A 13,341-nucleotide genomic window follows, 5' to 3' on the forward strand; every position below is an offset into this window, starting at 1 on the left:
CGCATCGTACCTGAGGGGACATCGCACACACCCGATTTGGGCCAATTTCTCGGCTCGTTCCCTCTGGAACGGGTGAAAATCGACCCAAATTGAGGCCTTCACTCTCTCTGCACATGTTACATCAGCCCCACCAGCAATGCACATGGTTTTGTCCATTAGCAAACCAAATGTTCTTTGCGAATTAACTTGAATCACCCCATCAATAAGGTTGCAACTTTCCAGACATCCTGCTTGCAGAATACAGCATCCCTACAAACTAAAGGGGCCTTCACACGTGGAGATGTTGCTGAGCAATGTAGCTCAGTCAGGATCGTTCAGCACACAGCGCTGTGTGCTGAGCGATCCGTCAGGGCCAATGGTCTCCGAAGAGAACACCGGTCATGACCGACCATTAACTTGATTTATTCAGCATGTCTGACCTTAATCGCCGGGTGACAGCGAGGCGCGGGGCCACACATCGATACAGCACTTAGACAAAGAGCGATGTAGGGGCATTTTTTAAGCGGAGATCACTTTAAAAAATGCCTTGAAATCACCCCGTGTAGGTTCCATAAACACAAAAACGGAGGGTAAACTTCAGCAGGTACCCGGCTATATTCTGTGTCGTCTGGGTTCATTTTTTTAATACGTTGGGCTGGATAACTTGTTTTGAGACACGATCTCTGTACAGGAGACCAGTAATTAATGCATCCAAAGCCACAGTTATAAACTTCATTTACAAAATGGACAGGATTAAAAGGTGTAATCAGAATATCCCTTGTTTATGTAATTACTACAATGTCAGAACAACGCGGGGAAGTTTCCATGCCTTTTTAGGATGGGCTGGATGTAGATGAGAAAGCCATAACTATCAGCCATGCTTGTTCATAATAACACTCTCAGCAGAAACCCATTTATCACATTTTGTTTCTAACGTACACAACAAATTAGAGCTTCAAACACACAATTTCAACTTTTGGCGCTATACAGATACGCTACTACTGAAATACTGATGTGTTACACTAGTGAAAGGTCATATTGAGGTCGTATTGCAGTTACTTAACTGACTCAGGTTTTACGTTTCATATTCAATAATGTATTCTTCAGGGAAGTACTGTGAATGTGTTCGAAGAACTTCCTTTTTTCAAGAGGTATTCTAGGGGTTAATAACTGTATCCTTTCATTACTGGCTAGTTTATTCTGTTTCATTACCAGTTTGATTTAGAAATTATTACATATAGGTCACAATTTTATCAGCTTTCCTTTTATACCCCTTTCACACTCAGAGCCGGGTCATACCCGGGAATGTGTACCCGGATGCTTCACGGGACTCTACCTGGGAATGTACCCTTTTACACTGCACTCAGACCTGGGATCGACCCGGGACAGTCCTATTCACACTGATCCCGGGAAATCCCTGTAAATACATATGCATGTCATTAGAAATGGACTCCAGGGCTATGAAAGATGACATCAGCATTTGTGAGCCCAAGAAAGTTCCAATCAGCAGCTTTTTTTTTTTTTTTTTAAGTCCCGGGTACGGGACCATTCGCACTGACCGCATCCCGGGTCAGTTCCGGAATCTACCCAGGTCAGGACCTGGGTAGAAATCCTGGGATGTTCTTTCAAGACCCTTTCACACCGAGCTAAATCCCGGGTTGATGCGCGTTCATGTGCAAAAACCCGGGATATTTTTGCTAGTGTGAAAGGGGTATTATTAGTTGCCTATAAGATTTCAAGCAATTGACAGCTAGAAGGTAAAGTAGGCATCCTACGGCCTAAAACCAGATCTTTGGCGAATTGTAAAGCAGAGAACATTTTGATGTTGCAGATAGTGAAGAGACGATGTGCCAATGAGTTACACAAGCAAACGCGATACAGTACAACTCCCAGCATGCTCTGCACATGCTGGACAGCCAAGTCATTAGAAATTCTTACAGCATGACAGAAAGGAAGGATTTAGGAACACGTCGGCATTGCACACGCGCACACGCGTTGTGTGGAAAAAACTTAAATACAGAAGCATTATGGACCATGGAGGATTCGTAGGCACAAGGTGGCTTATTTCAAAGAAACGCTATTACAATCTGCAGAGACTTCAAATACACACTCATCCTCCGAGCGAAAGGAAAGCGGCATTATTGATGCTTTAGAGAAATTGCAAGTGTACTAATGTCAGCCTTCCCACTCAGATACAAGAGTCACCGTGCTAACAGGCGGCATTGTTACCGCATCTTACGCTGTACATGTGTCTGATCCCTCTTGAATAGAAGGTGTCAGTCTAACACAATACTCTTCATAATTGAACAACCAGCGAAGACAGACTTGATTCAGCCAATAATACGATTTCATAAAGTATACATATACAATGAACACAGGTGAACTCAATGTTATATTGCACACATCCTTTTATATGTAAATGGGCAAAAAATAACATTCTTATTTAGAGTATCCTGCGCTTATAGAGCTGTATTCAACTGTTGCTGCCCATCCCCGCTCCTCTGAGCGCCCACCGGCGGGTAAAGGTTTCTGCTGGCAACTGCGCTAATATTTCAGCTCTCTTACCCCAGGGGTGGCAAACAAATGCGCTTAAAAAAAAAAATTATACACACAAAAAAAAAAAAAAATATACACACACACATACATACACACACACACACACACACACACACACACACATACGTTTTGCGTTGCATCCATTAGTTTGTGTTGGGTGTAGCTGCTGCCTGCTGTCGGTGCAATTTAACAACTGAATAAGGCTCACTGGATTCATTATTTCATAGTTATAAAAGTTACATAGGTGGAGGGAAAAAAAAAGGTATATTCCCATTGGTTAGAGATCATGGCAGGATTCATTTTAAGAATGAGAATTTGGAGCAGTTTGATTAAAAAAATAAAATAATATTTACACAACGATCTTGTAGATCAAGAGTCAACGGCTTGCATTAGCTTGTGGTTGTGTGCCAACAAGCGGTAACGGTCAGATCTGTACAGTGGCGCCTACCCAAACAGACACCCAGCAACACAGACTAATACATGCTGTAATACTAGCGCACGCGCGCACACACACACACACACCACACACACCACACACACCGCTGCCAGGTACAGCCTCTGTCCCACATACCTGCAGTCCAGTCAAGCTTATTATCTCTTCTGAGAAAGGCACTTTGCCAAAAGCCATTGTATTACCCTCTTGTGATCCAATAGTGTATGACTTAGTTACAAACCCATTCCCAGCAATCCTACTAAGTTATGCAAAGAGTGTGTGTAAAAAGGAGACTACACAACTATTTTCTTGTGGAAGGGTGTTTTTAAGCCACAAAATAATAATACAAGTTCTACTAAGTAATCTATTACAAGCTGTTCAGGCCTTTGGAACATGTCAAAGGTGAGAGTTATGTATCCTCGAATATTGTACTAAGTGCAGACACAGCAATGTAACAACCACAGGGGGGACATAATGCTGTGAAGAGACTGAATGTTAGCTGCCATAGGTGGATTGATAGGACACCCCTTGTTTTCACAGGACACTTGATGGGACAAGCATTCGCTAAACACTGAAATAGCTTATAAATATACCGAGGGTTTTAATTGATTCTGAACAATGTGACTAGCTTCAGCCGACTGCTCCTGACACCGACCAGTGGATTTCTGCTCATCCCTCCTGATGCTGTTTTGTGCCCTAACACAGCACAAACAGCATTCACATCGTGCTAAATAGATCTGACCCCAAAGAAACAGCAGTTTGGGTGCCCAAAATAAAAAAAAATGTTGCTGGCCACTTCCTGACCAGCAGGAAAATAAAGGGGCAACCACCTGACCTGCATAGCCAATGAATAGCTTAGAAGGCAGCCCAAAAAACTACCGAAGAATTCCCTGGATTTATTTTCCCTCTAAATTATAATTTACTATTAAAATGTATTAGTGTTTAAAAATACATGGGAAAGCGTGAAAGCCCACAAAAGTGTGAAGCGGGGTACACATCCACAGATTTATCTGTCCAATATATCTGGTGGGAACAACAATCTGGTATGTAATGGAGGAAATGATAATCAACCATTCGCTGACAAATGCTAAAAAAGCACAACGAAAACGTTATCATTGATCAAGTCAAAAGGAAATAACCAATTTGTCCAAACCACCATGATATGATCCATTTGACATCGTTTGGGAGCAAATGGTTGATTCTCACATGCTTCTAAACATTACCAGATTTTTGTTCGCACCAGACAGATTGGACAAATAAATCTTTAGGCGTGTACCCAGCCTTAAGGAGGCCATGCACTACTGCGATGTATCGCAGCAGAGTACGGACAGCCAATCCCTCGCAAGCCGCCTGGGAGCAGGATCGCATGTGATGGTCCTTTCACATGCAAGGTATATGATGTGATTTCACATGCAATGTCGGCGGAGGGGCGGGGGTGGGGGGGGGGGAATAAAGCCATTTAAAGATATTGTTATTCCCAATTCAATAACATGCACCAATACCTCTTTTACACCAAAACTGACCTGGCAGTTGCTCCCCTTTAAACTGGCATTATGTCGGGTGGGGGACGCCGTTGAAGTCTGGCCCTGAGCCAGCGCTTGGAGATGCGCCGGGAAACCCGCCGACCGACATGCTGGCCACGGCCCGGACTAGAGCAGCAATAACGCGGGTCGCGGCTCTGGTGTAAAAAGGGTATTATTGGGGTGTTTAATGGATAAATCATATTTTCGCTGTAAAGCAGTGAAATGCATTATTAGCTGTACATTGCGATTCAGAATAGGGAGGCTGTACTAATTAAGGTTTTCAGAACACGCACAGTTATTGATACATTAAAACAAAGCGGGCATTACAGAAAAATACAGCAAGAGAACGAAAGCTACTTAAAAACAAATCCTTTGCTGTACAGGAATATTGCAGGCTAAGTTCAATAAGTAAACTCCCTTTATAGAAACGCTTTGTTTAATGAAAAATGCTGGGTGGAAAGGGGGAGCTTTCCTACGGCTATGAGGCAATTTCTCCTCAATGGATAGCAGGGCCCTCAAGAATGGAGAAAGGGGTAAGGAACAATTTATTAACATCAAATCAATGACCAACCCTGAAGTGAAATGCAAAACCAGTCCAGGACACAGCAGGAGGTGGAGGTGGGGCAAGTTCAGTCTATAGCATTTTGCATTACAACAGACACACATGCAGTTTATTCATACCTTTGGCCAATAGTGCACAAGGCATAACACAGAAATGCATTTGCCAGGAAAGCTGATTAAGATGGATGTATTCAGCGATAGTCACACATGTTATTGAGCTGCTATAGCTGATGCATCACTTTCAACAGCCACAAGGAAGGCAAGAACAAAAAAAATGGTGTAATGCTAGTCCGTTTTATCGTACAGCAAGATCAAATAACACTTCTTGTGCTGCCTGCCAAGCACCCAGTTGGCCCAAATACAATAGTACTCGTGTGTTCCAGGCTCCAACGCAACTTCCAACGGTATTTTGTTTTAAAGCATTTTAAAATGAAGGAGACTGATAAATAGAAGATTTTAGCCAATCTGCAGCATGCAGCCATTTTCTTACAAGGTGAATCTTACAGCTTGCAGTGTGAAGGGAACATTTTCCTTCGGTCTGTCCTCATGTCCTGTTCATGTACAGAGTATCTGCACTATTGTAAAATGCTAATTGAGCCTGATCCATGAAAGCATTTCCCATCTACCTTTCCTATAGACATGACCATTTTACACCCCAAAGCAACAGCCAGCCCATTGGAAAAAAAAAACAAATCTAAAGACCATATTCTAATAAATATAGTGTTCATTCTAGCACCCGCTATCTTTGAAAACCCATGCAGTTCCTCTTCCCTGCCTGGGGTGTGTCTGTCTGCTGTGGTGTTTCTAGCACAGGTCTGGTTTACATATCAGTGCTAATATACAGACCACACTGTGCTAGAAGCACTACAGCAGACAGCGACACCCCAGGCAGGGAAGAGGAACTGCATGGGTTTTCAAAGATAGCAGGTGCTAGAATGAACACTAAAATATGAGGGAGTCATTGAAAACAAAGCATTGGTAATGTGGGTCAAAACGAATACTGGTAGCAATAATACAGTATTAGCATAATGAGATTGAAGCTTGTTTACGGACCTGTGTTATTCAATTGACTAAATAAATCTGCTTTTACTCAGAAGATGCACATCCACTGCAAATACAGAATCCGCTTTGGCCAGGTATACTTGCGAATTAGATTTGGATTTGTGTACAACAGCCAGGTGGATAACAAGTAAAACAGTGACAGTACAGATATAGAGAACACGTACAGAGATACACTACACTAGATGCACCCTGGTGAGAGTGGTGGACAAGGATAGGGGGCTGAGCACAGCACACAGGCAGCCATCAGTGGCACCACATGATCATTGCCACAGCCGGGTAAGTAACAAGTAAAACCGTGACAGTGCAGATACGCATATAAACACAAATACATACACATATGAGGAGGGGGAACATATATGACAGCCATCGGCAGTGCCACCTTCGTCACAGCTACTTCCAGGGCAGCAGCAGGCCTAAACAGGCCATTTTCCTTATTGGGCGTGTTTTGTGGCTCAGTCCCAATCTACTGGGAAGCTGAGGGGTGGTCAGCATGTCCGGGGGCCATGATTGGAGCTGCAGCGTGGGGAGAGAGGCGATGATGTGGGCTTGGTCATAGTCAATTGCATCTAGGTGCTATAGTAAATTGCATGGTTAAGTGCGGGGCACACTGCGGTAAGGGTGCAACTCAAGGGTGCAAGAAGAAATCCACTAGTTGCTGGTCATCATCAGAGCAACTGAATAACTCAGGGCCCTGAGTGCTTCACGTTTTGGAGGTCAACAGTGTCCTGTTATTTTAGGATCTGTAACCCAGGTATTACATAGAAACACAGAATATGATGGCAAACCAGAACCACTTGGCCCATCTATTCTGCCCATACACACAGGTTAGTTTCTGTCAGTATCCAATTAAGCCACTAGCATATTTTTGGGATTGTGGGAGTAGACTCGAGTACCCAAAAAATACATGCAGGTACATGGAGAAAATACAAACTACACAATGTGAGGGGTGTAATTGGCAGATACAGTTAAGCCCCCTACAAAAGATATTGCTCAGAAAGGCCCTTGTCCAGTGTACACACGCAATATCGATAACAATGTGCACAGTTAGCGCGTTGCTCCCCCGGTCGCTTCCCCACTGTCATCGGCAAGTGTTTATGCACTTGACCATTGCTGCCGCCCTGCCAGGTCCCCGCCACCACCAATATCAGGAAGTGTGTATTAGGCTTTACAGTGCAATAACTGTAGTCTGATTCCGCTCAACAGTCTAAAACATAAATCCGCTAGAACAGTGATTCCCAACCGCAGTCCTTAAGTACACCCAATAGTTCACGGTTTCCAGGTCACCCGGCAGAGGCACATGTGTATTCATTATTCACTGACCCATTATAAACGATCCACAAATGGAGCTAATTATATCACTTGCAATTCTGTGTGGAGACCTGGAAAACGTGAAGCGTTGGGGTATACCTGATGTTGGGAACCACTGAGCTAGAAAGACTTACCATTAAGCACCGCTAGCAGGTAATTGTATCATCTGTATGTGTTGATGCCCGGTTCACTTTCACACCTTAACAGACTGACCCTAATGTTGTGCACGCAAATTAGACTGGAAACTCCAAAGCCGCGGTGCAAAATGTGTCAATATTCTGTGAAGCGCTGCAAACACGGAGGCACGATACAAACTTTGTAATAAAAAAGTTGTACTTTTGGCATCGCGCATGACTGAGCATACAGATTGGCAAGTCGAGGATTTTTATTGGACATGCAACAAAATATTTATCAGGCACAGAACAAAAAAAAAAACACTGTATTCACTTAAGTGTTCTAGAACAGGCCAAGTGATCACAGAGAACAGAATACTTAGGAATTTGGACACACCGACTTCTTATATAGTTAGTCTAAATATTATTAAAATAAATAGGATAGCAAAGCAAGTGAGAAATCTGGAAACACTCTACGTACATACATCAGTAGGCTTGGGAGAAGGATAGTGTTACAGTCTTTATGGCCTTAAATCCCGTTAACGGTTAAGTTACCAAAGGGAAAGAAAAAAATTATGCACACAGCTAAGAGCTTTATGAGACAATCCAAGAAGCTTAAACAATTTATGTCAACTGCCATCAACTCTGGACGTTTTTTTTTAACCCAGTTAGGAAGGATGTGATAGAAATGGACAGGCAACCGGTTTCCAGGTTACTCTCTGGATTTCAAATACGCCCCCCAACCCAGAAAAACACACGAGGTTGAAAAGCCAAGCAGACATTACAGTGTGCTGTGAATGAGTGAAGACACATGTGTTCCAGAGGCCAAAAATCTCCTAGCTAAGAAAAAAAAAAAAAAAAGTGTAGTTGGTTTTCTCAACAAATAGAAAGTGGTCAGGGGAGTCTGTCACTGCAGCCGAGAACATGGCCTGAGTCAACATCACACACTAACACCAATACTGCTCCAATTAAATATGAATAGCATTCCAAGGTGCACTTCAAGGCTCCAGCCATTAGAAGAGGGTAAGAGAGGACATGGGAGGCACACACAGCTAGTCCCAAGTCCAAACCTCTTTTCACAAGGGCTGGCAGATGCACTGGCCAACAAAAATGTTTCTGGCTGCAACCCAAATATTACACACACATTTTATTTATATATAAAATATATTATATATAAATAGGTCTGCCCTGTGTGCATGTTTACTGCAGGTAGTCACGTGGATTAAAGACTCAAAGCCTCAGTCAGACACCATGGAAAGCAAAGCAGCTTCCAAACTTTAACCCTTTGCTTTCAGACATTGTCTAGGGGTCTCCAGCAGCACAGTAACATCCTTTCTGTAACACACACACACAGCACGTTCCTACAACGACATGTGACCCTAAAGAGCTCTGTGAGAAGCAGATCGGGGTGCTGCAGACAGAGGGGTGGGCTCAGGGATGTCACCCCCAGAACTCGGACCAGTGCAGGAAAGAGGACAGCAGCTGCTGGTGTGTAACAACGGGGGGAGGGAGGGGGGTTCTCACCACTTGCCTGCGAGCCGAGCAGCGTCCAACCTGCGGAGTGCAACGGAGGAGTCCCGGGGCTACGGCCAGGGCCTGGCTGCTCCCCATGGAGTGTGATTAGGGGGATCCAGAGGACGCACGGTTCCAAACTGCGCGGTGCGGCCGGGACAGATAAACCACAGTGGGGCGGAAGGGGCAGATACACCGGGGACAGAGGATGCATCCGAACAATAGATACCCGGTGTGCAGACGGCAGGTTCCCCGGTTGCCCCACATGCACGCTGCTCCCTCTCCCCTCCTCCTCCTCCTCAGCTGCTCAGCAGCCACTTCCACATGCCTGATCCAGACTCTGTGCACCAGACACCGGGGGGAGGGGACAGAGATCAGCCCCTTCCAGCCCTCCTTCTCCTCTCCTAACCACATGCAGCAGAAAGGAAGACCCGGCCTGGATCTATGCTGCCCCCCCCCCCTACTCCCCCCTCTGTGATGCATGGGCAGCAAGCTCCGGGCAAGACATTGAAGGCTAACACAGGGCGGTTTACTTCAATTGAAGGGATTGTCGGTGCAGGTATAATAACACACACATCAGGAGGGATTCCTGCGTCACCCCCAGCCTATTACCACCTAGGGTGGGCCTGAGCACAAGGGATCTATAAAGTCCCCTCAGGTGACCCTGGTGTAATGCACAAGCAGTGCTCATATAGGGTTAACAAGGAGTACGTCGCTTTCATATGCATTTGGAAACAGTGTGCATTATAGCATGGTAGTTGCTAAATTGTAGTGGACTAAAGGACCTTTCACGCCCAGGGGGAGGAGCAAGACCAGGGGGCTTCACTATCCACGCCCCCACTGGTTGCCTTTAGTAACTAGGTGGCGAGTGAAGCGAAGTGAGCCACCGTGACCGAAGCATGGCTTGCGATGCAAGCCCACGAGGGTCAGTTTGGGTCGCGCTTGTTCCACCCCCTCTCCTACTCTCTCCTCCCCTTTCACATCAGGAGGTCCCTAATATTTTGTTGAGTTTCCCTCTCGCCGCCTCTATACAGGACTTCATAAAGAGCTTTTCCAAGACCCACTACTTCATCAAACCTAGCCATCTCTCATCCTAATCCTCGCTGTCTACCCAATCGGTCACCCATATCGGTCTGTACCACCCCTTTAGAATGTAAGCTCTCACCAACAGGGCCCTCATGCTTTTTTTTTCCCTTCCTTCTCTTACCCATCTACTCCTCCAGTGGTTCTCAAGCTCTGGCATTAAAAGCCCACCACACAGGTCACCTTTTGTACTTTAATGCTGGGTAAACACCAGTACGACAGATCGGCCAATCCGCCAACCTCTCTGATGATTGGTCAGGGCATACACGCTTACCAATCATCAGCCCTGTGTGTTGTGTCTAATGTCACATTCAAACATGGTCTTGTACTGTAATGCTGAGTACACATAAGGAAAGGTTTTGCTTAAAAGTAGAAAAGCAAAATTGGGCCATGGATTTCATTAATCAACCACTTAGTACCCGTTCTGTACTAGGACTGATCTGGGGTAGGACAAGTGACCCTTTTGGGGGATTTGCCATACTCTTTCCACACTAGGTTGCAGGGATTAAAGGTTTACTAGACACTGTATTATAGATACAGGTGGAGTACCCCTTATCCAAATTATTCCAAAAATCAGTCTCCAAACTGTACTTTTATTATTTTGCAAAAAAAAAAAACTACTGGCTGCATCTGTAACTAGCACTAATGGGGACGAGATGCGGTCAAAATCCTAGTGGTTGAAATACCGACCGCCACAATGCCAGCACTTTGTCCCTCTATGGGTGTAGAAAAAAATAGTGTGCCGAGCGTAGCAAGGCACTGGGCCCGCGGGGGGGGGGGGGGGGGGGGGGGATCCACAGCCCCCCCTTGTCGGCATTGCTGCGGTCGAGTTTCCGGAGTCTGTATTTCGACCGCCAGGATTTCATACTGATCCCATGCTGACATGATATGTAACTGCCACTAAATATGTGCAAGGACATGATTGCTTGGCATTCAAAATTCAGTGTCTGAGATTGTACACAAACTTGGTTTAAGGCTTTAAAACCTTTTAAAATATATTTGTGTGTATTTCATTTGCTTGGCGTACTTATACAACATAAATGTAAGATACTTCATTCAAATATAAAAATATTACAAAACACAGAATTCCTTATCCAAAATACTTCTGATCCCAAGCATTTTGGATAAGGGATACTTATCAACCTGTATTTATGAATTATTTCACATACCGTATTACAAATGATACCACTGCAACATTACAGTTATCATATTTTCAAATACATTTTCAAAAGCCTTAAATAAACGCTTATGTCCCCGTCCCCCCCAACAAAACATACTCCATGGCGATGTTCCCTACTGTAGTCTGTCACAGTGGCTGCCAGCAATCTGATGCATCAGCCATTTAATATGATCCTGTTCAATGAAACTTTCCTCCTGCTCGCTTCTCTAAGGGAGGCAATAGAAAACGCAGCCAAGTGGAAATCTTTTACTGCTCCTTGCGGACAAGGTGTAACCACAGAGAAATGCTCCAGCTGCCTGCTCATTACCCCCACAGAACAGGGGCTCACAATTTCATGAATCTCTTGCTAAAAATCAGAGTTCAGAGGCTCTGCTGAGGACACATCGCCAGCATCGCATTACACACACACACATTCACAAATGCTCCTTTCTGAGTCCAGGCCGTAAGAATGCTGAATAAATTGTGTTAGCAAAATAAACCTGCCAACCTCCTTCTTATAATCGACACAAAATGCCGACATAAATGATATGTGCAGGCAGCAGCCACCTACATTATTATTATAACCTGACTGTATGCACAGGCTGAAGCCAGCTACATTAGTAACACCCAGACTTTCTATAGCAACGCTAACAGTAGCTTAGTATTGTTCAATGATAAATAAGGAGAGAACAGTAGATTACAACAGGTAACATTACAACATAGAAAGCCACAGGCTCAACGTCCTTATCACTGCAAACAGGAAGCAGACGCTCACGTCGTCACTTGTAACAAAGCTGAGATTGCATAGCCTTGTCGTCAGTCGTGTACACTAGAACGGTGTTACATGGTCATGTACAGTATAATAATATTACCGCGCACACTAGATATCTGACAAATCCTTTCTAATCGATCACATCAGACCCCTGGCTGGCTCCTGATGCAAACATCATGAGCCACAGGCACACATACCAGTGTGTAACAGATCGCTCATTCCCTGTTGCAATGCAGGTTTTCTTTTATCAATTCCAGTTCTTCCTGGATATAGCTCGGGAGATTTCAGAGTGACCTCTATTTATCAAAGAAGCATGGCATGTTGAGTACCGTTAACAGATAATGAGAAGAGACAATGGATGTAGTTACATGAAGAGCCCGGTGAGGTCTCCAGGCCCTGTACAGGCTGCTTAGCAAGACATCCATTTTCATTACAGCAATAAGTAATTCACACACTAGCCATAATGATTTGTTTTAGGTTGCATTTCGGGTGGTGGGTTGATTTAAGTAAGACAATACAAACAATACTTCTGCAAGCATTTTACCTCAGTAGTTTGTGAGAAGCCTGCACCTAGATAGGTTTCCCTATGCACAAACCCTCAATTGTGCGTTTTTTGCATAGAGAAAAACACCATTGGGGATTCATTACAGCTTTACCCCTTTTACACCAAAATCCCTGGTCAGACCCTGGTCTTTGAACACGGGATTTTCCAGGGTTGGACCCAGATTCATACCCCAGCACTGTGACCCAGGTCTGCGCCATTTACACTGAACCTGGGTCAGCCCTGCTTTTCCCTATGGATGACATTAAAAATGTCCATTTTAGGACTAATAAACTGCCAACCAACCTTCCCTCAAGGATTTAAAATAAAAATTAAGAGACATGACTAGTTAGCATTGAAAATGTTGGTTTATTTTGTAAGCATATTTTTCAAAGAGTTTTATTCAGTGCTCAAGCACACATAGCGGTATTAAAGTGCAGCATCACCCATGTGCTCTCCCCAGCCCCTTCCCCTGCAGCAGCAGACCGAATCTCCCATGTGCTCCCCCCCATCTCCAAAAAAAACATAACATAAATGATACTGCATCCAATTAGGATTACTGTGTGCATTGCCCGTATCCTTCCTGGCTGTTGTCTTTTGCCACTGCAGCGCACAGTGGAAAGACGACAAGCACTTCTGGTAACCTTTCAGCACTACCCGGGTTGGCACCATTTACACCGCCCATGACCCAGGTCCAACCAGTGTTCAACCCTAGACAGGACCTGGGTAGGAGACCAGT

At 44.5% G+C, this 13,341-nt stretch overlaps 1 protein-coding gene across 6 annotated transcripts in view; it reads right to left on the reverse strand.

Moving 5' to 3' along the window:
* Positions 1–13,341, reverse strand: part of RERE (arginine-glutamic acid dipeptide repeats) — a 290,268-nt gene that overhangs the window by 185,598 nt on the left and 91,329 nt on the right. The window contains exon 1 of one of the 6 annotated variants that reach the window (XM_083163287.1): positions 9,067–9,386. The exons of 4 other annotated variants lie outside the window; for them this stretch is intronic. The gene's annotated coding sequence lies outside the window, so the exon portion shown is untranslated. Of the gene's footprint in view, positions 1–9,059; positions 9,387–13,341 lie in introns of those variants that run through there. One more of the 6 variants, XM_083163290.1, reaches the window with a different exon arrangement.

This window comes from Crinia signifera, chromosome 19 (assembly GCF_055691185.1).
Source record: "Crinia signifera chromosome 19, ASM5569118v1, whole genome shotgun sequence".
NCBI classification, from domain to species: Eukaryota; Metazoa; Chordata; class Amphibia; order Anura; family Myobatrachidae; genus Crinia; species Crinia signifera.